This window comes from Lonchura striata, chromosome 21, assembly GCF_050655825.1.
Source record: "Lonchura striata isolate lonStrDom1 chromosome 21, ASM5065582v1, whole genome shotgun sequence".
Taxonomy (NCBI): Eukaryota; Metazoa; Chordata; class Aves; order Passeriformes; family Estrildidae; genus Lonchura; species Lonchura striata.
Window position 1 is genome coordinate 3,781,014 of NC_140723.1, and position 24,660 is coordinate 3,805,673.

At 50.9% G+C, this 24,660-nt stretch overlaps 1 long non-coding RNA gene across 2 annotated transcripts; it reads right to left on the bottom strand.

Annotated features, from left to right (window-relative positions):
- Positions 1 to 290: 290 nt before the first annotated feature.
- Positions 291 to 21,301, bottom strand: LOC146765668 (uncharacterized). Of its 2 annotated transcripts, XR_014949782.1 has the most exons (6): positions 18,371 to 21,301; positions 16,643 to 17,683; positions 8,322 to 12,620; positions 6,200 to 7,851; positions 1,541 to 1,665; positions 291 to 1,406 (listed from the first exon to the last, which is right to left on the bottom strand). It is a non-coding gene; the product is annotated as an uncharacterized LOC146765668 (long non-coding RNA). The 2 variants fall into 2 exon arrangements; XR_014949781.1 differs by having other exon boundaries at positions 291 to 1,665.
- Between the last annotated feature and the right edge of the window lie 3,359 nt (positions 21,302 to 24,660).

Here is a 24,660-nt window from a genome sequence, read left to right on the forward strand (position 1 = left end):
TGTAGCCCCTCGCACACCATAGCCCCTTACACACCATGGCCCCTCACACACCATAGCCCCTTACACACCATAGCCCCTCACACACTGCGGCCCTTCACACGCCACAGCCCCTTACACACCATAGCCCCTCACACGCCGCAGCCCCTCACACGCCGCAGCCTCTCACACGCTGCAGCCCCTCACACGCTGCAGCCCCTTACACACCATGGCCTCTCACACACCATAGCCCCTTACACACCATGGCCCCTCACACGCCGCAGCCCCTCACACACCATAGCCCCTTACACACCATGGCCTCTCACACACCATAGCCCCTTACACACCATGGCCCCTCACACACTGCAGCCCCTCACACGCCGCAGCCCCTAGCTTGGACCACAGACAGCATTGCCTTAACAGAAACTTTGGCAAAGTGAGGACAAAGCAGCTCGTCACAGGTCATACAATGGGGCGGGTTGGAAGCAAACTTGAAGATCACTCAGTCCCACCCATTGCCATGGCCAGGGACACCTTCCACTAGCCCAAGCTGCTCCAAGACCCATCCAACCTGGCCTTGAGCACTTCCAGGGATCCAGGGACAGCCACAGCTTCTCTGGGCAGCTTGTGCTGAGACCGCCCCAGCCTGGCAGCCAAGAATTTCTTACCAATATCCAATCTAAACCTACTCTCTATTAGTTTAAACCCATTCCTCCTTGTCCTGCCGCTACATGCTTTGGTAAATAGTCTTGTTTCTTCTTTCCTATAAGTTCCCTTCAAGTATTGGAAGGCTGCAATTACAGTTTCTGAAGGGAGCTTGCTGACCTCCCTCCCAGCTGCTGCTTGGGGAAAAACCCACCCCATCCTGCCTGGGAGCTATGTAGCTTATAAACATTTGAAATCGTTTGCTTCCCATTGTGTCTCGCTCTGGAGCAGCACTCGCTCCCATTCAAGACGTGGTGGAAGAGTTATTATTCAGATGTGCTTCTCTCTGCTTTCCACAGCCCTCAGGGAACAAATTATGTCAGTAACTCAAATCCCTCTTTAACTTCAAGGACTCTGAGGGTAGCAGATGAATTTCTGTGTAGTAAAGCACCCAGATTTAAGTACGTAATTATCCTGTCTGATGTTCCTGGGGAGGTGCTGAGGGGAGCGGCGGCAGGTACCGGTGCCCTGACGGCCACGTCCCCACGATGGGGCCCACGGGCTCCATCCATCACATTAAACACAGCTCCTTCTCCAGTTAATTCAGTGCTTTGGGGATGCTGTGGGGATTTTTATAATTCTGTCCATCTGAGGGCACAGGAGCTTGTTTCTTTATAGCAGCCTTTAATGTTCTTGCTCATTGCAGAGCTGTCCCACGAGTCTCAGTGGTACCTGTGCTCCTCCATCCAACTTGGCTGATTAAATGCTTGTCCGTTCAGCCTGGCCTTAAAAAACAGAAGCGACAATTTAAATCGCAGAAATAAGTAGCAAGGCTGTACCTATGGGGATATTCAAGAAATATATTTTTTCTCAAAAGTATAAAATCCCCCCATTAAACCATGCAGGTTTGGAGACTCACCTGCACGTCGTGGTGCAATTTCCCTCAGTGCTCAGGGTCCGTCTATTCTTTGTTCTCTGGGTGACATAATTCATATTCTTCTCCAAAACCTTCTCGACTTGCTCCACTCTCTCACAGTGTTGTTGCTTGCAGCCATGGAATACAGATGATTGTTTTTATTAGGCAGTGAAAACTTATACTATCTTGTAAACAGCCACAGACTAAAACTGGCTGAAAAGCAGCATTTCTGCAGCTGGAAAACGTGGTTCTTGTTTTAATTTCCACAACAAACTGAAAATAGTAAGGAAAAATTAATTCTAATCAATACTTTTCACAACACCGTGCATTCCTCGGGTTTTATGCTGCTTTGCAAAGCTGATGTGACTGAGCACTGAGAAGGGGGTGGCAAAGCCCTGAGCAGTCCTGTGTCCTTCGGTGACCTGATGTGGGGTGAGGTACACAGCTACAAGTGCATGAGGATCCATGGGGTGGCCTTGGACACAGGGTGCAAGGGACACCGCAGATTAGATGGAGCTGTGATGGCAGGGCTCCATCCAGAGCTCTCATGTCACACTCACCCTATTCCCCACTTTAACTACATTATTTTGGGGGCAGGTAGTGACAATTTCACAGCTTCAGATGTTGCTGCATATTCTGAAATATGGCCAAGATAAAAACTGTCACACAGTGCAGGAAGCACCCAGGAGAGACTGTGGATCCCTCTGAGATCCATCCCCTTCTCAGCAGCAGTGACTCCCAAGTGACTTGAAAGGCAACAGGGGAGACTGCCAACAGCCAACAGCCCTCTGAGAGAATCAGAGCAGCACGAGCTATTTACATTAAACCCACATTTCCACATAAAAGGGGGCTTATTCTCAATATTTTAAAAAATGGGTTATGTTAGAATCTGTTGTCTAAGAAGGCAGGAAAGAGAAAATGAAAAGAGGGTTTTGTGAGCTCCATCATTCCTGTGAAAACTGGCAGCTCTGCAGCAGCAGCTGATGAGCTTATGGAGCAGGAAGGGAGAGCTGGGCTGTGAAACTTGATGTGCAAATGAGCTTCTTGCAGCACTTGTCTCTGCGCCTGTCACTTGCACCAGTGTCCCTGTCTGTTATAATCCTCCTGGTTCATTTGGCTAAACATGACTGACATGCCAGGGACAGCAGCCAAAAAAAATGTTGCCTGTAAACATGCTGGCAGTTAACTGTTGAATGTGAGGTCTGTCATACTGAACAGCCATCCATCAGGAGCACTGGCTGGCCTTTTCCTGCCACGGAAAAGGTGGGTTGGGTTCAAGTGGCTGAATTTTTCTGGGAAGAAAGCAGGAAGAGGATCCACTTCCCAGTTAGCAGGACCAGGAGCCTTGCTCCCTGCTGCATCCTTCTGGCTGCCCCCTTTGCCTCCTCAGCAGGAAGAGTTGGTCTTGTGGTGAAGATTTCAAGAAAAGATGTTTCACTGCTGTTCCCTTCCATCACATGGTGTTGTGCCAGCTCAAGTAATGTTGGTGAGTATTGAAGCTGGATGGGGCTCTGAGTAACCTGATCTAAGGAAGGTGTCCCTGCCCATGGCAGGGAGTTAGAACTGGATGATCTTCAAAGTCCCTTCTAAGCCAAAACATTCCGTGATTACATGATTCAATGGACTGCCAATTTTGGGCTCCCAGAGGCACCGTGTACTTGGAAATCCTCTGGGAGTTGATACCACATCTAGAACTGAAATTCTGCAGCCCTCCGATGCAGCTGCCCTGAACGCTGCTGACCTGAGGAATTTTGCACCACTGACATGGAATAAACCCCTCACTTCCATCACAGAGGAGTACTCACATCAGGAGCTGGTGAGCCTTGACACAGAAATCACAGGCAATTTACGGTACATAATGAAACTTTATGCTTGCCGTGTGAGAAATCTCTTTGAGTCTTATTTTGGATTTCTAGCAAGTGTTTTATCAAGGACCAAACATGGAAAGGCAGTATCTGAAGAAATTAATTAACACGACAGAGCTGTACGTGGGCTTTGTGAGAAAGAGCAACAAAGAGGAAACCTGTGACATTCGTTAATGACAAACCATAAGGAACATCGGAGAAGAGCGAGTGCAGAGAACCTGTCTGAGGGGCTGTGTGCTCTGGGCTCCTGTGATGAGTACGGCTGGAGCCCTGCCAGAACTCTCCCCTAAACCCTTGCCTGAAGCCCTGCTGCTCATGTTCTTGTCCCCCTGCTACTGATGCACTTTTTGTAACCATCTCTAGTGTTTACCTGGCAAATCCTTCCCAAGGCACCTCCAAACACTGCCCAGTGAATTCCACCTGCCCTAGGTCTCCTGCCTTTCCTAAGCCCCTCTTGCTCCTGGCATATTGATTTTTAAAGTGTTTTGTAAACCACAAGTAAATCTCTCCCAGCACAAAGTGTCTCACTGGACCCAAATCCTTACCTTTGCTCCAGGAGACTGATTACATGGATTTTAATGATCTCCCAGCAACTTGGCCTGGCTGTTAAAAAGCATCAGCTACAGAAACCTTTTCGTGCCTCAATTTAACAGCTGCAGTAGCTGTAGCCGTGGGAACAGGCCCTCCCGCCCCTCCGCTTCCCGCTTTGTCACGTCGCGTTGCTGCAGGCTTTCATTAGGGTTTAATTAGGGTTTCATTCCCATCGAACTTCCCGGCCGGGGCAGCGGCTCGGGCTCAGCCGCCGCCCGACGCTGGGGGTCAGTGTGAGACCGGCGGTGCGGCCGCGCCGCTCGTGGGCTCGGGGACACGGGGGACACGGGGGGACACGGGGGGACACGCAGGGTGGGCGACACGGGGAGATACGGGGGGACATGGCGACATAAAGGACACGGGAGGGACAAGGAGTTCTCTCCGTTCTCGTGGGAGAGGCTCAGCCCCCACCAAGCCTGTCTGCCCTCCTGCGAGGAGCCCAAATCAGGGAGCACAGGATGGCTGGGGTTGGATGGACGTTAAGGCTTACCCCGTTCCGACCCCTTGCCATGAGCAGGGGCACCTTCCACTATCCCAGCTTGCCCCAAGCCCTGTCCAACCTGGCCTTGGACACTTCCAGGGCTGGAGCAGCCACAGCATCTCTCAGAAACCTGTGCCAGCAACCTCACCACCTTCATGGGGAAGAATTTCTCCCTAAAATCAAATCTGTATTTCCCCTCTTTTAGTTTAAAGCCATGCACCCTCGTCCTGTCACTCATTGCCCTTGTCCATTGTCCTCTCCAGCTCTCCTGGAGCCCCTTTAGACACTCCAAGAGGTTCTAAGGTCTCCCCAGAACCTCCTGTTCTCCAGGCTGGATACCCCCAGTTCTCCCAGCCTGTCTCCATGGGAGAGATACCCAGATTTTGCCTGGCTGCTTTGCTAGGCACCCCAGGGAGCTGGAGCAGTTGTGTTCTGCAGCTCTGAGTGTGCTGCTCCCAGCTGGAACAGGGCATCTCAGGAACAAACAGCTTCTCTTTGTTTCCTCCAGCCCCCTTGCCTGCAGGTAGCTGAGCCTGGTCCTGGCATTGCCACCCTGCCCAGCTGTCAGAGGGACAGGCTGGGAACACCAAACTCAGCAAGGCTGAACTTCATCCAAAAGCTGAGCCCAGGCTGTTCTCAGCATAATTTGCTTGGTTAGATTTAAAATAATAATAATTTTAAAATGCCCTTCCTCTGTCCTACATGCCAGTGAACATCAGGCTCACCGAGCCCCAGCCTGATTTTCCACCAGTGACAGGCAACATTGTGGTGAGTGTTGTACATTATTTAACACATATCTTTGGGGAGATAAAAATTCTTTGAGTGAATGCAAGTGTCTTCTCTACACACCTGACAAGGATGGAAGTGGCTGTTTTACACAAGGCTCATTAAATATAAACCCACCATGTTGATTTCAGCATCTTAAATTACTTAAGCCAATGTAATGGGATAAATATTTGATGGTGAATTTTATTAAATTTCTACTACTATTATGTTACTGCTAAAAATATAAAGATTTCTTTAAAGCTTGCTTGGTGGTCTCCAAAGGCAGATGATTGGAAATCTGACTCAAAACCTGCCTGCAGGGATTGTTTTAGGGATGGGAATGAATTATCTGTTTCCCACTGTCCTCTGCAGGTAACAGCAGATTCCCCCTGCTCCTGTCAGGATTAGTCAGTCCCTGGAAATAGCGACAGTATCCCAGGCCAGGCCCAGAGCTGTGCAGGGCACACAGCCGAGGCTGTGCCCACCAAGGGTGTCTCTGCACGGGACAACCCTTGGGAGCAGTGAAGGAGGGCAGGGAGTCTCCCACAGGAGGGTGACTGAGGGGTGGCTGCTTGCAGATGTTGATGGGGTTTGATCTCAGGATCGTGTTTGTCTCCTCTCCCAGCTTCTGCACTTTGCAGCTCTGCTTGGACAACAGAACAGAAGTATTGTGGTGTGGTGGGAAATCACCCCAGAAATGAGCGCCTGCACAAGCTCTGTGTGTGCCCCAAATCTGGAGGGGCCAGGGCACTGTCCCTGCAGAGCTGGTGGTGTGGTGTGGGCAGGGGTCACCTCGGTGAGCACTCACAGCTGCTCTGCTATCCATGAAGAAAGGGAAATCCAGTGAGGGACAGAAAAGAGGACATCACCAGGATGTTTTTAAACTCTGATTTGACAAAATCCTACCAGATTTTCTCTCATTAGCACTTGCCTCTGAACGCAGCTTGAGGTGAGACCTACCTTTCAGCAGAGCTGTGGTCCACACCAGAGCCCCATCCGAAAGTGCTGCCCCGTGAATCAGTAACACATCTCGAGTCAGAGTGCAGCAAGTTGTGCAGTCCTGAGTCTATAAATATTTCTGTTTGCCTTTGAAAGGATTGCTGCACAGTGGCACTTTCTCTCCCTGTCACATAATTACCTCTTGCTCACTTTCTGTCGCTTGTCTTGTCATAATTCAATACGTAAAGTTTAAAACCCCTCAACAATTTAATTCTTGGCATTTTAGAGTTGCCAGTTTCTGGGCAGAGGAAATTTCCCAGGACAGATCTGGTCCAAGCAAAGGCATATGCCCATGGATGAACACCTGAGATGGAGAAGACAGCTGGACGAGGTGGCATTTTCTTAGCAGAGCAAAAAGCCATCAGCATTTTCCTGAAGAGGTGTCTCTTTCCCTGATATCCTACAGGAGGGGGAGTTTAAGCCACTGCAGAAATCTCATCACAGTTCAGTAGCTCCCTGAATTAAAAAAGGATAATTACAGCTGAAGCACCCTGGAGCAGGGCCATGGAAAAGGCTATTGAGGTCAGTCTCTTGTCCACTCTCAAGACTTCTTTCAGAACCAGAGCAAACTCCATGCTAAAACATCCCCACTTGGATTTCTTTTCACCACTGGTTCCCAGTGCTAGAGGTTAGGTATAAAGAGCTGTAACTGCACCTCAGAGAGGACCTTGTACCAGTGGGGACCCTAAGACAGCATCTGTCTTCAAAAGAGCAGGAAAAAACAATCAGAGGAGACATGTTCTGTTCATGCAACAGCAAGCAATATTGTTCCATTGGTAGGAATCACGCCAGGACAGCGGCTCCAGTGGCCCGGTGCGGCGCGCTCTTACGCATTCCTTCCGACTGGGGACTGCAGTGCAACAGGAGCGATTCCCTTATCAGCCCTGGGAGGCTCCGGTAATGAACCCACATCCTCATTACAATCTGCTTAAGTACTTCCTACATCAGGTATTGCCTCCATCAAGCATCGCTGCTGATCTCCTGTGTCCTGGCTCTTTTGAAGCGGGTTTTCCAGGAGCAGCTCCATTACACCGTGCCACAGCTCTGAGTCATCTGCCACCTCTCCGCAGGGCCGGCTGTGTGCCTTTGTCATCCACACTGCTCGCATCCTGCACAGAAGATGTCACACAACTGTCCAGACACCATCCCAGTGTGTAATAGCTGCTCTTCAGAGACAGATTAATCATGTAAGCGGAGAAAGACTTCAGCTGGGCACTCCTGCTCAAGCAGCACATTTCTAGGGCTCTTTTCTGCATGCACTGATAGTGCTTAATGCTTAGCACAGAGTCAGAATTAAAAACCGCCCAGGAAGAGGGTTTAGGGCTCAGAACATTCTAATAACTCTGTCACAGAGCCAGAAACTTGACTGCCACATCTTCCTGTCCCTTTCTGTACTTCTTCCTAGGGCAGGGGGGTGACTGGTGTAATACCAATCCTCCCAGGTTCCAGTAGAAGTGCCTTGGTTTCTTCTTACCATTGTCTTATTTTCTTCACTACATGACCCTTGCTGGTTATTCTTTTCAGCTAAAAATACCTGCTCCTCACATGTCCGTCTGGTGGGCAGGAGCTGCCACTGGAGTGCCGGGGATGTTGTTTTGACACTTTGATTTGATCTGAGGACACACGAATAGAAAGCCACCAGTGAATAGAAGAATAAATCTGTATGTTCCTTGCTGTCACTTCAACTAGAAAGCAAAGTTGGCAGCTCTCGCTCTTCAGGGAATCTGAGATTATTTGGACAAAGGTTTCCCTGTGGGTGGCACACTCACAGGAACAAAGGAGCAGGGTTCACAGGAGGAACAAGTGTCCTGCAGCCAACGTGATCAAAAGCAAGCCCCAGAACTGTGTGTACACCAGGTTGGGCAGGAGAGATTGAACAACAATCAGGTGCACAAGAAACCCATTCAGAGAGAGGGTTCTGAGGGAATTGAAACAAGCGTTGGCCCTGCTTCATCTGCAGACAATAGCACTTTCTAAGGAGAAACTCCTACACTGTGGGGCTGTGCTTTTGTTATCCTGTTTAATAGGAAAAGAAGTAAATGAAGTTCCTAGGCAGTGGCCAGGAAGGTGGTGGATAACCTACCTGTGCACTATTAGCACAGTTTCCATGCCTATCCATATGCCAAGGTTTGTCATTGTTTGTCTTTGTCCTGCAAAAAGTCATCCACGTCAGCAGAGACTTCTGCTCTTGTGCTTAACTTGGTGCATTTTGGTATCAGAAATGTTTCAGGATAGATTTCAACTAGGGGAGAGAGAGAAAGCACTAACTCCTGCCCTGGCCATCTTGGAGCATCCTGCACTGCTCCAGGGACCAGAGACAGCAGCACTGTCAACTGTGCACCTCACTGTCCCACCTCCCAGACATCCTGTCCTACCTGCAGACCTCCTGTCCCACCTGCAGATCTCCTGTCCCACCTCCCAGACCTCCTGTCCCACATGCAGACCTCCTGTCCCACCTCCCAGACCTCCTGTCCCACATGTAGACCACCTGTCCCACCTCCCAGACCTCCTGTCCCACCTCCCAGACCTCCTGTCCCACATACAGACCTCCTGTCCCACCTCTCAGACCTCCTGTCCCACATGCAGACCTCCTGTCCTTCTTCCCAGACCTCCTGTCCCACCTGCAGATTGCCCATTCCACCTTCCAGACACTGTCAGGCTCTTCTCCACCCGCATCAGAGCCAGCAGCACTTCTCTGGCCCTGGAAGTGAGCCTGGCCCTGTGCCAGCCAGCATCCATGGCAGGGTGATCCTCTCTGTAATGGATTTCTTCCAGCAAGGGAAAGCAGTGCAGTGCCCCTTGTTGCTCACACACAGCTGAACACCGGCTTTTCCTCCCCTCCAAGCTCTCCAGAGACAAACTGCTCCAGCCAAGAAGCCAGCAGGCTGGAGCAGCCCCTGGATCTCGCTGTTCCCTGGGGACAGCACTGTTTTTACCACTGCTGACGTTCCTGCTGTGTTGCCAAGGTCGAGCTTCCCTCTCTCCGTGTGCAGCTTCCCCGCATGACCCGCGGCGATCTCTGCGTTCAGCTCCCGGCTCTCAGGGCTTCGTGCTTTGGTCACGCTCCTGCGCGGGGATCAGGCACATCCCTCGGTTTTGTCTCCAAGCTCAGTAACCACGGAAGGAAAAAACCCTGAAGAAGTGCCTAGGTTGCATCTTTGGGCAGCAGAACTGAACAGGTGTGCACTTCCAGAAGTACTGCAGACAAGAGTTTATTAGATTCCACTAGCATGGCAACTGCTGCATTACAGATGCCGGAGTCTTTGGAAGGAAGCCAACCACCAGTTTCTCAAGGAATATTTTATCACCATTGGGCTGTGCTGAGTGAGGATTCTTCTCCTCAAAGCAGGGAGAGCTGGGGGGGAGGAGGAGAGGGGCCACCACCGCCAAGTTGAAGCAATTCTTTCTTCTGTAGTTTAATCCTCTTCCCTCCCCTTGATACTCAGTTTATTTAATTGCAGAGACAAGTTGCATTGCTTTCCTGAGGGATTGTGGGAGAATATTTGTAATCCAAGGGCTGTAATTGAACTTGGTAATAATAATTATACTTCTCTTCATTAATATGTCTTAAAGCTCATTACAAACTATTTTCGTGCCAGCATCTTTGCCAAATCCCTACAGGGTTAGAGATAACTTCTTATTCCAGTAGAGCAACAACTTTAAGGACTCTCTCAGGGCAGCAGCAACAGCCAAACCCCTGAGCTCACTTCTGAGGCCAGGGAAGTGTGATCACAAGGGATATGAGGAACTCTCCAACACCATACAGCTCATCAGAGGCTGGCCTAAGATGGGGAATCCCCAAGCTTGGTGCCATTCAGCCTGTAGCAGCTTTACTTCTCCCCATGGGGATGGAGCACCTCTCCTCTGAGGAAAGGCTGAGAGAATTGGGATAGTTCAGCCTGGAAAAGGCTTTGGGATGACCTAATTGTGGCCTTCCAGTACCTGAAGGGAGCTGACAAGAAAGATGGAGAGAGACTATATACAAGGGCCTGGAGTGAGAGGACAAGGGGGGAATGGCTTCACATTGACAGAAAAAAGAGTTAGATGGGATCATTGGAAAAAAATTTCTTCTCCATGGTGAGGGGTGGTGAGGCCCTGGCACCACCAGTTTTCCCAAGAAACTGTGGCTGCTGGAAGTGTCCACTGCCAGGTTGGACGGGGCTTGGAGCAACATGGTCTAGAGGATGGTGTCTCTGCTCACATCAGGGTGTTGGAACAAGATGAGCTTCCAACCTAAACCATCGTGGCATTCTGTGATTCATCTGAACTGGGGTCACCTGGGCTCTGAGAACGCTGTTGCAAGCTCAGTAGTCAGTCATGGCACAAAAAGCCCTGCTTGAATCTGCCTGTCCAGAGAAGGGGAGCCACTCCTGAACTATGAGGCTTTCCTGGGCTGATCTGCCTGGCTGGAGTTCTTGCAGAGCTGCGCCCACCACAGGGATCCAGCTGTGCTCTGACAGGCAGTGCCTGACACGGGGTGCCTGTGTCATTGTATGCCCCGAGGAGTGGATCTAAAAGTGGATGCTTTTCAGTACAAGAATGTCTATTCCAGATCACAAGTCTGCAATTAAAATGAAAAATTCAAACTCATTTTACTTAGACAAGTGATATGAGGGACGCAGCGCATTAAGATGTGTTCCAAACTCTCAAATCTCATTATCACTGTAGTGAGGTCCCAGTGCAAATCCCAGTATGCAGAGGGCAAAATGCTCCCTAGGTTTAAGATAACATTCTGCCCCTCCCCAAGGAGGGGACGTGGCTCTTTCAGGAATGCTGCTCGTTCAATATTTAAGCTCAGTCTGTGCGACACGCGAGGTACGTTAGCATTCATTATCCTGTTTGTGCCAGCATCTCTGCCGAGTCCCCAGTGCACTGAGGAGAACCATTTTCCTGCTACAGCAGCAGCACTAAGGTGTGCTGTGGCAATTACTGGGGAATATAAATTTTCAGCTCTCCTGAAATCGCAGCACTCCTATTAAAGCAGCCCACTGGCTATGTGCTAAATTTGCCCAGACAGCGTCAGGGCCAGACAATGATGGCCTGTGGAGATCCTCCGGAATAGGCCGTGTGCTGCTGGGTTGGCTGTGGATGAAATGCATTCCTCTGCCACCAGCTCTCCAGCTCAGAGTAGTCACAAGAGGGAAAAAAAAAAAGAAAAAGAAAAAGGAGCAGAACAAGCGACAGCAGCACAATAGGCTTTCTTTGAAGCAATTCTTCCAGGTATGTGTGCACTTGCTCCCTGGATCTGCAAGTATTTGTCAAGTAAATTCAATTAATTTTCTCAAAACAACCGTTTCTGCTTTTCATTGGAATCTCTCCCATCCAGCTCACCCATGACATTTGAAGTTCCCATTCCTCAGAGCCACAATATCCAGGAGGAGCAGAGCTGCAATGTCCCAGGGGGCTGCTGGTCATCCAGCTGGGCACAGCAGGAGACAGTTCTGCCACTTTCCCTCTGCAGAGCCCTCACTCCATGAGCAAAGAAAGCTCTGAGCTGGATCATCGGCTCCAGGTAGAATTTGCAGAGACAGAAGAAAAACAGATGACAACGGAGGAACTTTGGAGGTTTAAACAGCAGGAACAGACACCTGGAGAATCCTGCCTTGGAGCAGAATGGAGCAGAGGTCATGTCCATAGCTGTCCTGGCTGGGGGGGATCATCCCCTCCTTCCCATCACGCTGTGGCTGCACATCCCTGAGCTCAGACGAGACCCCAGCCTCACAGGGAATGTCAGAGAGCCCCGGCAGCAGCCAGCATGGCTGAGGGCAGCAGAGCACAGAGCAGCAACTTGGAAATCATCTCTGCCTGTCTCAAAGCTGCCTCTGTGCTGTGAGAGCAGCTCTGTGCAGGAGCCAGACAGCTGGGATCAGGCAGGCACCGCAGCGCTGGCTGCTGCTTGGCAGCTCCTGCCGAGCCATGCGGGGGAGTGTGGGAATGCAGAGCTTCCCTCTGGCTGCCCTGGCAGATCTGGGACCCTGGCAGGGGTCAGGAACCCCCCTGGACAGAGCCCCCAAAGACACTGTCTGTCATCTCTGACCATGGAAAAGAGTTTTAAATCTTACAGGATGAATTACCAGCTCTGAGTGTTTGATATCAGTCATAATTAAGTGTGGCACGGGTGCAAAAGTAAAATTTTAGGTTTCCAGATTAGAGGTCCAAAGGGGACAAGATGGAGGAAATTGGGTGTGTCCTGTCCTTTTTCTTCTTCTTCATGCCCTCCATGTTTCACTATAGTGTTGGCATTTTTCTGTTGGTTCAGGCTGGGGACACACTGTCCAACGTAGGTGACAGATATTGGCACGTTATTGTAAATCCAGCACAGGGAGTTTCTGGTATTTAATGTTGGTCACATCCCACTGAGGGCAGAGCCCCACACGCTGCCCTGCAGGACAGGACAGACAGAACATGTTAGAGGTAAACAGAATAAACAGCCTTGAAACCAGCACAAACGAATTATGGCTTTTTTGGCTGTGGGGCAGAAAGAGACTTTGTACAATCTCAGAATCATCAATACCACAGATTGCGACATCCCGCACGCCTCCGCTCCCTCCTCTGTGGCTGGAACCGCGCGAGGGCTCGTCTGAGGGATGCACTCACCCTCCTCCTCCTCCCCTGCCCCTTGTCCTGACGGGAGGGAGGCTGGAAGCCCTCACAGAATGGCTGCAATCACACCACGCCTGTTCCCACACCTTCCTCCCGAGCCCTTTGCTTCTGAGAAGATTTTTGCCTCTAAGTTTTTTATCTCTTTCCAAAACATGACACATCCCTTAAACTGACTTGAATGTAAACGATGCAAATGCAGGGAGAAAGTAATTAGTCTCTGGAGGCTACAACTGGGTTTTAAGCAATGAAATCATTGGAAATGGGTTCTATTTCACCTCACTCAGAAAGGAATAAATCCCTCAAGAGTTGGTTTGGGGAGGGGTGGGTTGCAGCCCATCGCTGCTGAAAGCTGCCACCCTTCTCTTTCATGAACTGCCTTTGATTTAACCTGCCTGTAAGGCTTCATTCCCCAAAGCAGAATGGGAGGAGGCTCAGGCAGCAGCCCCCAGTGACACAAACTGTTCCCATCTCCATCTGCTCAGCCCATGGAAACACACCACCCCTAAAAACCCCCAAATGCTCATCCCCTGTGCCCTGACGTTCACCCCGTGGGTTCTGCCTCCCTGCAGCACCAGCTTGCCAAAACCCACTCCTACTCTTGGCCACAGAGGCCTGAAAGTCATTCCTAGCCAGGCCCAGAAGCTGCAGCTGCAATCGACTGGCTGGGCTCATATGTTCCAAATCACCCTAATGGCACTTCAGAAATGCAAATAAAAGTGAGATTATGATATTTTACGTAAATAAGCAATGTGGCAATCCCAGCCTGGCTTGGCCTGCCAGGCAAATTCACTGGAGAGATACTAACATTGAAATATGTGAGCGTGTTTGCATGGAACATTTATTGTATAACTCTGGGCTCCAATAAAGCCTTGTATAAATTATTCATTTTGGAATCGAGATGAAATGCCAAAACCCACCCACCAAGGGACTGCTTTTATTACTACCAGAGATCTAGTCTGAGTTAGCAGCTAAGCTGTTAACACAGCTCACAAGGTAATTCCAAATGGGGAATAACCCCTTGCCTTCGTGTCACCACGTGCCCTATGCTAAGGGCAGTGTCTGGGCACCCACACACGCTGCTTTAGGGTGGAAAACCACGTCCTGAAGAGTGTAAACTTCATCCCACCACGCTCATCTTTGGAGCTAGATGTAGAAACCCAGAGCAAGGGGAATATTTTGCTGTCTGCCCTGAGGGATTCTGGCTCCCAGGGAAGCACTGACTTTGACCCTCATTCATGGAGAAGGCCTCCAAAGCCTCAAAATAAACTAGAGACCACAAAAGTGTGAAATAGTTTATAGAGAGTAGTATAGAATGTCACTTGGGTGAGAAATTTAGGTTTTAGGATTTTTAGTATGTTGTAGATGGGGACAAGATGGAGGGTATAGGGTGTTGTTTCGTGTTCCTTTTTCTTCCTCTTCCTTCTTCATGGGTTTAGGGAGTATCTTGTAATTGGGTAGAAAAATCTACATTGCGGGTCTTTAGGGGTCAGTTATTGGGTTAGAAAGGAAAATAATTCAGGTGTCACATCTTAATTGGGCAACTTAGTTTTTGACTAGGCTTAAAAGGCCTTGTAACAAGAGATTGTTGGCCATTTTTGTGCTGTTTTTGCATGCAGAGTCTGGTGCAGACAGCGTGCTGAAGTTTTGATAAGATAACAATAAAACAAGAAGCTGAAGACCGAAAAAGTCCGACGTGTGTCTGCTTTTCCTGACACAGAACTGCTCCAGGGGGGTTTCCCATGTCAGGGAACCGACAAAACCATCCTGGGAGGGCAAGGAAGTGTTTGCAGAGAGCGGCAGCCGGGCTGTGAGCTGGGCTGCGGGAGCCGCTGGAGCGCGGAGCCGCGGGCAGAGCCGCGGGTGTGCCCAGGAGCGCAGCGGGCACCGCGGGCTGGCTCCGGGCACCGGAGCGCGACTGCGGGCACACGCAGCGCCAACACTCCTGTACCAGGACTCCAAATCCCGGGTAGCAGTTGCCATGGCAACTCCTCTTCTTAAACACTGCTGTAAAACTGTTGCGTCGAGGCCTCCGCCAGCGCTCTGCCAGCTTCCTCACCAGGGCTACAGTAATGACAGGACCCTGTCCTGGCCCTGGTCTTGGTCCTGACCCTGGTCCTGGTCCTGGTCCTCATCCTCATCCTCATCCTCATCCTCATCCTCATCCTGGTCCTGGTTCTGACCCTGGTCCTGGTCCTATTCCTGATCCTGATCTTGACCCTGGTCATGGTCCTGGTCCTGGTCCTGACCCTAGTCCTGATCCTGGTTCTTATCCTAACCCTGGTCCTGGTCCTGGTCCTGATCCTGATCCTCATCCTCATCCTCATCCTCATCCTGGTCCTGGTCCTGGTTCTGACTCTGGTCCTGGTCCTACTCCTGATCCTGGTCATGGTCCTGGTCCTGGTCCTGGTCCAGATCCTGGTCCTGACCCTGGTGCTGGTCCTGATTCTGACCCTGGTCCTGACCATGTTCCTGATCCTGACCTTGGTCCTGATCCTGATCCTGATCCTGATCCTGATCCTGACCCTAGTCCTCGTCCTGGCCATGCTCCTGCTCCAGCCCCTGCTCCTGCTCCTGCTCCTGCTCCTGCTCCTGCTCCTGCTCCTGCTCCTGCTCCTGCCCCTGCTCCTGCCCCTGCCCTGCAGCATAGGTTTGTGCTGCTCACACCATGCTGAGGTATCACCACAGGTTGCTGTTCCTTCTGGAGCTGAAGGCTGACATTAAGGAGCCAGTTACTAATTTGCTGTTGAAAATTACTTTTTTCTGTCTGAAATACCTGCAGTGCCCAAGGTCCCCAGGTGTAGCTGCAATTAGTCTTCCACTCACCCCTTCCTCCCACATTATGCCTCCCCCACTGCAGTTGCCAGGAGGCAAAACAAAGTGATGGATCATGGATATGAGTTTGGGGACTGCTGACTTCCCCAGTTTGAATGGGGAGGGCTGTAGGGACATTTTTTGAGCTGCATGTAGCCTGCCCAGCTTCACCTCCAGGATTCTCATTCAGCCTCCACACAGCCACTATTTCCCCCTTCTCTTCCAGCTGGAGCAAAGACTTGATGATCTTGGAGGCTTTTTCCAAAATAAATTATTCTGTGAGTCTGTGATTCTGCACTGACCGTGCTGACAGCACTGGACATCCCAGCCAGGGAATCAGAAACCCATGGGTGCCTTTGCAGTCCCAAGACACCCAGCCCTGCTGGCACATGACATTGTGGGAACACATCTGGGGATGGCAGCAGTAGTGTTCTGTTCCAGCAGCAGCAGCCCAGCACTTGCACAATCCCAGACATCCATAGTCCCAGGCATCCCATGCAGCCACATTAAGTTCTCCTTCCCTAATGTAACTTTTTTATATCAGCAGCTGTCTCAGCCTCCAGCAGGGTTTTATGGATCATAAGAAAGGCTAAGTGGAAGTTTTCCTTCTTTTATATTTTTTTGGAAGCAGATCAAACGCTCCAAATCGAATGGCTTGGTGTGGTCTGGAGCAGGGAGCAGTGACAGGTGGAGGGGAGCTGCTGGTTCCCTGGGAAGGGACACGTGTCCCACAGCTGTGCCTTGGCCCTGCACCATCCCCAGTGACACCACTTTTGGCCCCAAAGCAGGGATGGGAGATGGGAGCTGCAGAAGGGCAACGGTGACACGGTGATCTTGTGCACCAGCCTGCTCCTGGCTTGTTTTGGCTGCAGGGTGGGGAATACTCTCACTGCAGGGAATGCTAATAAGGGGTTTTGTGTGTGAGAGAGAAATAGAGGTGAAACCACCTATCACAACTGTGAATAATGGAATTAGGAGAGTAATAATTACCCATGCATGAGATTCCAGGCAGAACAATCATCACAAGTGCCGTATCACCGACTGTCTGGGTCTCCACAGACATCTCTCACCCCTTGGTTTGTATCGCACCGCACAACTCCGGGCAGCTCTGATACCCCACCACAGCTGCCAGCCCTGGGACCAGAGCTGTCAGGACCAGGGGGGGGCCTGGGAGAGCATTTTCTTGCTTGGGGAAGCAGCCAAGTGATTTCTTTCCTTCATAACCTGACATTCAGAAGGTGAAAGCAAACACACCCTTATCTGCAGTTGGACCTTAGTGGTGGAAGACTCCTTGGGTGGGTTAGGAAATATGCCCTGGGGGTGCAGCCCAGGCACTGTGACTTTAACAAAATTCATTCTGGAGAAGTCTGGAAAATGCATCTTGGACTTCAGAGGCCAAGTGGTGACATCTCATTGTGCAGGAGAGATGAGACAGTTCCTGATGGTGACGTCTTTAGCGGGGATTTTATCTCCTCGCCCACAGCGGTGTGATTTGGGAGGCTCTGTGTTTTGGCAAGGAGATGATCAAGTGCCTCTGAGGACCTGGAGCCAGCGGTGTCACAGCCTCTTCACTAAGTTGGTTTTTAAAGCCTGTGCTGGAACACTCCTTGCACACGTTCCCGAGGCTGCCTCTCCTCAGCATCATCTGGTGCTTGCATGGAGGAGCCGGCCAGATTTTGGCTCCCAACAGGGTTGGGGCTGCTGCCCACCTCGCCGGGTGTTCAGGGGAAAGGAAAATGAGATCAGGAGCTGCCCTTCCTTTGGGGATGGGCAATCATTCCCACATGCAGGTGCTGTGCCCCCCAGTTCATGGAGTGCATCCATCTGATCTTAGTCAGGGGCTCACTGCACCACTTGGTGCTTCATGGGGGAGTTCACCATGGCTTCCCAGCTGGATCATGCCTGGCAAGTGCAGCTCAGAGGAGCCACATGCCAGGCCCCTTCCCACCTGCCCCAGCCACTGGAGGAGAGTCTCATCCTGTGCCGGCATCTTCCCACACAGCATTGCATGGCACACTGAGGAGATTCACCCTGTAAAAATTCAAACAATGAGGAAAAGTGTCAATAAACATATATTTTTTACAGTCCATTATCTTACCCTTGCCAGCTTTTAGTCTGTTATTGCGCCAAGCCATTAAATCCCCTCCATGAGGGCAACATGCCATTTGTGTAATGGGACCATTAATACCTCCCCTCCCCACCACAGCACTGCTCCAGGAGAGGCATTAATATCCACATTCACAAAACCAATCCCTTAGTTCCAGGTTATTTGCCCTTAATGCAATGATATTGCTGAAATCCCCCCTAAAATTAGCCCAGGTGATTTTAACAAAACCAATAAAGCACATTAATTAATAATCCCAGTGTTGAATACATGAATACAAACAGATCATTCTAGCTGTGAAAGAGCCTGTGAGCTCTTTCAGGAGCAGAAGGGCTTGTGATTTCTTGACTATGGTCACCAGAGGACAGGAATAATTTGCAGTCGAGTGGCTCGAGTGGCTCGATGGAGTCACAGCTGACTTGCCCTGAGAGCAGGGCCCCATTTGTTGCTGTGAGACTGGCGCCGTGCTCTGTGTTCACTGGTATTTCCATTTACTGCCCTTCCCTGGTCTCTCTTTGAAAAATAATTAAACAGCATTTCCAGTTCAATACTGTTTGGCTCTATTAGTGATCCAATCTAAGGTGCAGAATTAAAATAACAAAGGCAAGCAGTACCGTGTTCCTGAAGCCTGCAGCCCCTCTCCAGGATGCAGACCCATCCTGAGGCTCCCTGCTGGCCCTGTCCCTGATGAGGCCAGCTCACAGTGGTGGGGATGGGCTGCCAGTGGAGCAGAGCCTGGCTCTGCCAGCTCAGCCCGCGGCTCCCCTCCGTGCTCTCCGGAGTGTCCTTGTTGCCCAGCCCACAGCTCCACTCGGAGCACACAGCTGAGCCATCTCTGCTCTTTTCCTGCTTCTGACGTAGCGCCTGAGCCTGCTGGCAGAGTTTGCCAGCCGAGGAGAACGTGAGAAACAGCGTGCTGTGATTATTATCCACCCCCTTCTGAAAGCCTTATCATTAGCAGGGTGACACAGGGACAGCCACTGAGGTGCTGTGGGCTGTGGGCAGGCAGAGAGAAGGGAGGACCATCCAAGGCCAAAAAGAGCTTGGGAAAACCCTGTTTTGAGCATGTCAGGCTCTGGAAGTAGACCAGAGCATAGTGTAGCACGGGGCTGGAAGCAGAGTGGAGTAACCCAGACGACGTCCCTGAGAGCAGTGGGAGAAGCTGCCAGTGCCAGGCCTGGACATGCCAGCTCCAGCAATGTGACCATGGCACTAACAATTATAAATGTTTGGATGCTGCTAAGATATGTATCGACAGCAGCAATTAATCCCCTGCTTTGTTTGCTGACCTGCTGCATGGGAAGGGTCACTCTCAATTCAGCTACTGAAATATGCTGTTATTGTTGGAGGCAGCGACTTCCCTTCATGTCTCTTGCCAGCTTTTAGATTTCATTCTTCTAAATCCTGGCACTGAAAAGCACCACCCCAGGCAGCACTGGAGGCTTGTGCTGGTGGAGACGAGAACACTGGAGAGGAATTCCCAGGGGATGTGCTCAGGACAGCCGGGGGAGCTGGCTCTGCTTCCCTGCCAGCCCCATGCCTGCAGCGCCCTTCTGCCAGTGAGAATCAACATTTTGTGGGCTTTACCCTCCTCCAGTTCCTCCTCCTCCTTCTCCACAGAGCCCCAGCTCGTGCTGAAGCAGTTTTTGGAAGGCTGTGGCAAGGACATGCCTGCTAGCAGGTAGGGCCCCCACCCCAGCAGGGGCACTTGGCCTCATCCTCACAGCTTTCCTTGCCTGCACGTGCAATCCAAGGAGAAATGAGTGCTGAACTCACATCCTGGTCATGCCACCCGCTTGGCTGCTGCTTTCAAGGTGCCAGACGTGTCCTGGGAGCACAAATCTGCCCCATGTGACTGGATCCAGCTCTGCTCTGGCTTTTCCTTCCAAAACTGTCCTTATGAATTTTCTGTTAGGATTTGATTCCTACTCTCCTTTCAGAAGAAGATCAAACAAGCCCTTATGTCTCCCTTGGCTGCTTCCTTTGCGGATGTTTAAACTGTTACCCTGGGTTTGAAATTTGATTAAAAGGAAAGCGAGGAACCCTGGTATGGGGCATCCAGGCTGGAGCCATTGTGGGTTGGAAGCACAAGACCTCAGAGACCCCGACTTGCCCAGCACCAGCACCTCCTGCCCCACACAGGATCCTCCAGCCTGCTCAGCCCATTGTGCAGGGGCAATCAGAGCCTGTGGCCACCACTCTCTGCCCTGATATTTTATTTTCTCTGAGCAGACATTGGCACCTTTCATCCTCTGCCCAACACCCCAGTGCAGCCATCCTCAAAAAGAGCCATCCAGGAGCACAGCCCCTGCAGCTTGGGAGCCATCTGCCTCCGGATTGAGCGGCAGCAAGAGCTTTACGTTAGATAACACCCGTGTGTCAAACCTTCATCCCTCACCGGCTGCTGCTGCTGAAACAGCGGAGCTGAGGCGCGCTGGAATTCACAGGATTATTATGTACATGCCGTCATCTCGAACAATGGACATGAATTTGTGACAGATGATGTGGGGACGAACTCAGAGCAGGAATTGTCTCCCCGAAGACAATGCCCTTGATGGATAATAGCGGAGCCACCTCCAAACAATTGGGGGCTGATTTTTATTTTGGCTTGAACTCCGCTTTCCCAGCGCAGGTGTCCAATTTGTCCCTGCCTGTATAAATCCCACCAGTTAAATGACTCAGCTGTTGGCACAAATCAACCTGGGAGATGTTTTCCTGGCTGGGTTTGTACCTCAGGAAGGCAGAAATACCATGCCTGTAAAAAAACAGTCAACTCTGATATCCTCATGCCCTAAAGGAGATTTATTGGCATGAGTGAGGTTAAACCAGCAGTGGTTTCTGACCCACTGTCTCAGGTTTTCCAATGCTCCAAAAATCCATCTGATGCCCAAACCCTGCCTCAGTTACCAGCACAGGCAGAGGCTGGGATTTATAGCTGGGGCTGGCAGTGGGTTAAGCACCATAATCTGAGCGAGCATTTCTGTAACCTTCTGACAAGGGTAATAAACCAGAATGAGATGCGCATTGTTCCCAGGAATTTATCAAGCTGAGATTGTCTTTCCCCTTTGGGAAAGGTCGCAGTGTGCCTCATTTTATAGAGAACAAAAGACCAAGGGCGGCTGCCCTGGGGTGCGAGTGCGTGTTTGTTTGCAAAACCTTTTGGTGAAAGGAAATTCATGGTAGAATGATGGAGAGCGAGGCTGGGCCTCAGCCTTACAGTGAGCCTGCTCCCATCCCATTTTGCCTTGGCAGCCTTATGAATCCCAGGGTTTTCCACATACAACAGGCATGGATTGCCCTCACTAGGGCAGGGCTATTCTGGGCAGGTTGGTGTGGGCACAGCAAGGTGAGGCCAACACGTGCAAGCCCAACCTTTGCAGAAGAAATCTCTGTAATGCAGAGTTTGTGTGTTGTCCTGCTTTCACAGAAGCTGTGATCAGCACTTGCTGCCCAGCCATGTGCCAGTGAGGCCCTGAAGGTGGGAAAACTGAGAAAACTTGAAGAAACTTCAGAGCACCCCAAAAAATATTTTTTTTTCTCCACTAGAGCAATAAGTGTTTCTACCTCATTGCTCCCCCTAGCCAGCCTGAGGTTCCCAGGTCCCCTCAGAGTCCCAAATTCTGAAGCTGCCTTTCCCCTTCTCCCACCCTCCCTGAGCTGCTGAAGCCCCATATGCCTCAGCAGCTCAATCTGGAACTACAGGAGCTTTGAGCTGTGGGTCCTTGCAGAGATTCTGATCATTCCTCATTGTCTGAGGCTGAGAAGTAGAGCCTGAATTGTATAAAGTAATTAAATAAAGCCATCGGTCCTCCCTCTGAAGTGGCTGTGCCAGCAGTTTCATTATGGTTTGTTCTCTTTGGAATGTGACCTGGACAGCTCTTATTCCACCCTAAGGTTTCACTTCAAGGATCTTAAAAGGAAATCAATTATTTTTAGAAATATAAATATTTTATGAAGCTGCTTCTTTTTTATAATGATGGAATAAAGAAAAATCCGGCCACTTGGCTCCTCAGTGACAGGTGGGAAATGCAGCAATCCCACCTCGGAGCCTGCAATACCTGAGTCACCTGCTCCAGGCATCCTAACAAGAGTCTGCAATGGAATGTCCTCTGCTAAATTATACATCTCAGAGCTGCCCTAGTATTCAGACTCTGATTGGAGTCTTCAATGCCCTGAGAGAGGCAGCAGCTCCCTCCTGCCTCAGTGGTCCTGGTGCATGGGCAGGTGATGGCCTTGGCTAAAGTGGCCAAACAGCTTTGGGGCATCTTTGCTGTGGGTGAGGGTGTGCTCCAGGGAGGGAAGTGTGTCCCATCAGCTCCAGACAGAATTTATGTACCCAGGTGGTGTGAAGGGCTGTGGGGATGCAAGTGGCAGCTGTGCCTCCAGTGCCTGGTGGGAGACTGCAGGAAAGAGAAAGACACTATTTACAGGAGCCTGGAGTCACAGGACTAGAGGGAACAGCTTCAAACTGAAGGAGGGGAAGAAATGGATGAAAATCTTCCCTGGGAGGGTGGGGAGGCCTTGGCACAGGGTGCCCAGAGAAGCTGTGGCTGCCCTAGGCCTGGAAGTGTCCAAAGCCAGGATGGACAGGGCTCGGAGCAGCCTGGTTGAGTGGAAGGTGTCCCTGCCCATGTCAGGGGAGTGGATGATCTTTAAGGTCCATTCCAACCCAAACCATCCTGGAATTTCATTAATCTATCAAAGGACAGATCCAGGGATGCTTTGAGGATGCCATCAGAGCCACCTGTGTGCTTGAACTTCCAGCCCCATGGGATGGGGGAGCCCCTTGGGCAGACTCCACATGGGAGAGAGCACCCAGCCCTGCTCACTCCCTCAGCCTTAAACCCCAGTGTGGCTGGAAAATGCAGGCATTTAAATCTTGAAATTGTTATTGTTTGTATCAAAGGAGTGAATTCCCAGCCGCTTCGGGATGCTCTTACATAATTTAGGCCAATCAGCGCTTCCTCACGCAACATGCGCTTAACTTCGACGAGCCCTAAGGCTGTGCATTTATATTCTGTACTGCTGCTGTGAAATGAATGGTGTGACGGTGACAAGAGGAAGAGGGAGCTTTAAAGAGAGAGAAGAAGCCAAAGAGAAAGAAGGATAGTTGAAAGAAACAGAAAGACAGGGAGAGGAGAAGATACAGAACAGCAAAGTGGTTTATAATGGAAGGACTGTAATTTATTTTGACACTAATCATGTATTATTCATTCAGAACAAAAATAAACCTTATTAACCAGGAAAAACAGATCTCCCATCTCCAGCCCACGTTGTGACGAGCGAGTCGCGGCGGTGAGGATCCTGACAGGCGCCTGGCTCCGTGCCGCGTCCTGTGCCGCGCGTGCCGGTCCTCGCAGCGCCCGCGGGCACAGCACGGGGAGCTGCTGCCCTCAGTCCCCCGGAGAAGAGACAGCTTTGGCTGCCAGGGAGGCCACATACTGCACTCGCATTGTTTCCATCCCCAGACATTGTCCCTCGTCTCCGAGGCGCTTGACATCCTTTCCAGGTTATAAATAGCCGGGTTGCTGGTGGCACCGCGGTGATGGGCAGCGCTCCGAAACCCAGGGGAAAATGAGTTTGTCCCCGTGAGTCCGTGCTCAGCACAAGGGCACGGTCACAGCCGGTGGGAGCACCGAGCTGGGCACGCTTCTGGCAGAGGGTGCCAAGGAGCTGGGACACGTCACTGCTGCTCATTGGCATCTGCTGCCAGCGCCAGCACAGCGTGCCCCGCACAGAGCAGGAGCTGTCCACAGCGTGCCACGTTGCTCTCTCTAACCCACCCCGCTGCTACCAGGAGCAGGAGCTGTCCACAGCGTGCCACGTTGCTCTCTCTAACCCACCCTGCTGCTACCAGGAGCAGGAGCTGTTCACAGCGTGCCACATTGCTCTCTATAACCCACCCTGCTGCTACCAGCCACTGACCATGCTCTCCACTCCCTTCCATCACAACAGCACAACAAAAGCAGCTCATCCTCTCCCAGCCTAAAACCAGCCTGTCCCAACTGCTGGCAAGATTTAGGAAGGATTTTAAAGTGTTATTGCTGACTTATGAGGCTTTAAATAATATTGGACTCTGCATATCATTCAAATCTACTGTCTTTTAACAACCCCAATCGGGTTTTAGGGGCTGAGCGTGGAGATGGATGGGGCTGTCCCCGCCGTCACTCAGCCATGGGTGCTTTGCCACCTCAGCGTTTGTGTTCCAGGGGTTTTAAGCCACTCTTAATTCACACTTTGGAGCTTCTCTTTCAACATGAAAAGCAATCACATTTCAGCAGCATTCCCTCTGCTGGTGTAAGAAGTGTCCTGGGCAGACGGAGTGCCACACCATCCCCAAGCACTCTGAGGTGCTGTTAGCACCCAGACAATGCCAAGTCCCTCTAGGTTGGGTGAGTTTTATGCACCTGGTTCCCCGTTCTGCAAGAGTGGTGGGTCTGGGAATGACTCTCACAGTGAGATTTTTAAGGAATGGAATGGGAATGTTGCCTGTTGGTGACACGCTGGGGTTAGCCCTTCCCTGGTGTCACCAGCATCCTGCCCTTGCAGTGCCCATCCCAGCTCCTCTGCTGATACTATGGCTGGGTTTTGTGCTCACTCCTCATCTCCACATGCTCCAGATCACCAGCTGAGTTTATTTACTCATTACAACACAGAAAAATTAGAAGGGGTTCCCTGTGACCCTTAACAGGAGTGAGGGTGGCTGATGGAGCTGAGGTTGGAGCGAGCAGGAAGCCACAGGACAATGTGCTTTGGAAAGCAGCAAATTATAAACTGGGCTATTCCGTCTCTAGAAAGCTCAAGGCTTTAATTCTCTAGCCAGGCCTTCAGGGAAAAGAATTAGAACAATAATTATCAATTTGTTCTTTGTGTCCAAGGGCAAATTCAGCACTTAGAGGACAGA